The sequence below is a fragment of the Meriones unguiculatus genome, chromosome 11 (assembly GCF_030254825.1).
Source record: "Meriones unguiculatus strain TT.TT164.6M chromosome 11, Bangor_MerUng_6.1, whole genome shotgun sequence".
Lineage (NCBI taxonomy): Eukaryota > Metazoa > Chordata > Mammalia > Rodentia > Muridae > Meriones > Meriones unguiculatus.
The window spans coordinates 80413849-80417265 of record NC_083359.1 but is presented as its reverse complement, the minus strand read 5'-3'; the positions used below and the strand labels follow the sequence as shown (position 1 = coordinate 80417265).

Sequence of the window (3417 nt, the reverse complement as noted above, 5' to 3'; positions counted from 1 at the left end):
AAGGACCAAACATATCTGGGCACAGGGTCTTTTCTGAGATGGACACTCAAGCAAAGACTATGAGTGGATATAGCCTAGAACCTCTTTTCAGATGTGACCCTTGATAGCTCAGTAACCAATTGGTTTCCTATAGTAAGAGGAACAAGGACTATTTCTAACAGGAACTCAATGGCAGGCTCTTTGACCTCCCCACCTCCCAAGGGAGGAGCAGTACTGTTAGGCCACAGAGGAGGACTTTGTAGCCAGTCCTGAAGATACCTGATAAAACAGGGTCAGATGAAAGGGGAGGAGGTCCTCCCCTATCAGTGGACTTGGAAAGGGGCAGGGAGGAGATGAGGGAGGGAGGGTGGGATAGGGGAGGGAATGAGGGAGCTGGATACAGCTGGGATACAGAGTTAACAAAATGTAACTAATAAGAAAAATAAAATTAAAAAAAAAGAATGTGGTTAAAGAGGGCCAAAGTAATTTTATCCTTTTCTCATGTCTGAAATAAATTTGAACATGAAGCTTAAAATAGTAGGTTTGATGCAACTAAGAATTGGTCACAATGCTAACAATAAAGAACAAATTAACAAAATCAGACCAAGATATCTATCTATCTATCTATCTATCTATCTATCTATCTATCTATGGGAAGAACAAATTTTAGGTCTGTTTAGTGGTCTCTGGCTTCTGTGACACCATCAATATTGACTCCTCACCAGGCCTCTTTCTCTGTATCACAGAGATTCTGCAGCTTTGGATAATCAGTACTGGCCCTTTCATGCATCCTAATCATTCTCAGATGATATAAATTTTGGGGTGGGCCAATTCAGAGCCTTGGATCTTGGCCTGGGTGGTGGCTGAGCTGGTCATCCAGCCAGCTTGCCCTTATCCCCACCACCAGGGTGAGCTCTCCAGCACTGCTCTGGTGAGGCCACCCAACGCTGCCATCTGCAGAGAAGGCAAGGTCAGCTCTCCTGCTCTGATGCCCTTGGGGCCAGCTCTTTCACAGGCCTCCAGAGCCAGTTCCACTGTGCTGCCCAGTCAAGGCATGGGACCCATTATCCCAAGTGCTGCAGCCTGTAAGGGGCTGGAACAGCTCTTTTGCTCTCACAACCTCAGGGCTGGCTCACAGTGCCTTAGCCATCAGCTCCAGCTCCACTGTGTTCCTCACGGGAGTTCTGAGTTCTATAGTCTTTGTGGGGGGGGGATAGGGATAGCTCTCTTGCTCTCATGCCCTCAGGGCCAGCTCTCCTGACTATTACAGGTGGCAAGGGAGGGAGAGAGCACCACCCTACATCCATGCCACCTTCCCCCACACGAGTAGCTGGGCCAGCTCTCCCAAGGGCTGCCACTGGTGAGAGATAGGGTCATCTCTCCAGAGTGCAGCCTCCAGTGAGAGACAGAGCCAATCATGCACAGAGCCTGGACATGCATGTGGTCCCTGGCAGCTGTCCCAACTAGAGACATCCCTACATTCTCTAGTGGTAATATGAACCATGAGCACCAAAGCCCCTGTCACCGTGTAGCCATGGACTCAGATATGTCCCTCAAATAGGTCCCTTGGGATGGGACCTCACCATTGCCCCAGGTGGCCATGCACAACAGGCTACTCCTCCTCGCCCTCAAATCTCCAGTTTCATCTCTCTTTATAATTCTCAACCTGCTACATTTCTCTTTCTCTCCAGTCTGACCACCACACACTTGCGCATTGTGTTAACTCCCACTTCAGGCTGGCCACATATCCAGCGAGCCACTGGGTAGCCCCCTCCATCCCTGCTGTGTGGCATGGCAAGCAGATTATCTATGGCCCACCTGAGCCAGTGCACTGGGTGCGCACTGTGGTCTGTGGGTGGCAGGGTGGTCCTCCCGTCTTTATCTGTCTTCCTCTTCCCATGTTGCATTACCTGGTTTTGATTTGAGTTTTATGAGTCCTAAGCGTAACACAGCTTTGGCCACCAAGCCAGGCATCAAGCTTAGATGAACAAAGGAATGCCAACTTCTCTGACCCTGACTGGTATAAGAACACCACCACCAACAAAGTGTCTCTTTGCCCATTGCCAGGGGAAATCAAATAACGCTCTTAACTGAAATTACAAAGACATAAAAATAGACAGGCTTAGGAACAAAACTCAACTTTTTCCTACCTCTGTAAAATTGCAGCGGAGGCAAGATTAAGGGATTTGAGAACAAGCCACCATTTCATGAAGAAGGGGTGTTCTGTGGCCTGGTGAAAGAATGAAATCAAGTGAAATTTCACTTTTTATCTTCTGCTTATTGAGCTGAAATAGCAAATGCCTTTTCTATATAAATAGCATCCCATTCATGGAACATACCATACTACCTCATGGAGATTCTTTGTAGGTAGGCACTTTCTTAGATAACAAACCATTCACTGTAGAAGTTTCTTGGTATGTCTACACACTTTGGAACCTTTTTCCCCCAGCAAATTAAAGCCCTGGAAAGACTTGTTTAGAAATGCCCAATGCTACAGCTTAAATGCAGGAAGTACTAAGGCTGCCAATGGGTACATGCCCAAAGTTATACGAAGCAAGAGTTTAGCATTTCAAATAAACAGAGCCATGGTGTCTGTAGCATTTCACATGGTAAAATAAGAAAACTGGAAGAAGTACCAATCTTAAAAGTGATTTAAGAAAACATAAAGAGATGAAAAGAGAACTGGAAGCATGCTGAAAGAAATGGAAAGGAAAAAATATAACATTTCAAGAACATAAGGAGCTGGAAAAACAATGGGGTCTATAGAAGACAACTTTGAGGAAAAATTTGCAAAATAGGATATTACCTTAAAGTCAGTGAAAAAAGAAAGAGCTGGAAATTGTTAAAGAAAACAATAATATGCACATAAGACAGGTCAGAGTTGGTCAGAGTCCAACCAGGAGGCATAAACTAGACAGTAGTTGGAACTAGGGAAGTTTACTATAAAGGTTTTGGCAATAATAAGTGGTTTGAATCATTAAGGGTTGGATAAAAATGCTAGTTTTCTAGGTCTGCTACATCATAAAGTGCTACAAGCTGGAATATTTGCACAAAATAAATAATTTTATTTTTACCATTTCAGAAGCTATAAGGCGAAGACAAGAGTGTTGGTAGGACTGTTTTCTTCTGAGGCCTTTCTTCTTGGCTCCCACCTGTCTTCCCTCTGGTATTTTTTATACTGTTTTTCTTTTGCGTCTTCATATGGGTTTTCTTCTATCTGTGTTTGTGTTCCAATTAATTTTTCTTTTAAGAACAAGGAAGTACATTCATGACTTCATTTGAACTTTTAAAAGATCCCACTTCTTCCAGTCACATTTTGAAGTACTTGGGGTTGGAAATTCAAAATGTGTATTTAAAGAGGACAAAATTCAGTTCTTAACAGCTAGTAAGGAGTAAAAAGGACTCAAAATACACAAATACATAGATAGTAGATTTAGG

General features: G+C 43.9%; 1 non-coding gene across 1 annotated transcript; it reads right to left on the bottom strand.

Moving 5' to 3' along the window:
* Positions 1-1907: 1907 nt before the first annotated feature.
* On the bottom strand, positions 1908-2051 carry LOC132646593 (small nucleolar RNA SNORA48). Its single transcript, XR_009584856.1, has one exon. It is a non-coding gene; the product is annotated as a small nucleolar RNA SNORA48 (small nucleolar RNA).
* Positions 2052-3417: the final 1366 nt, after the last annotated feature.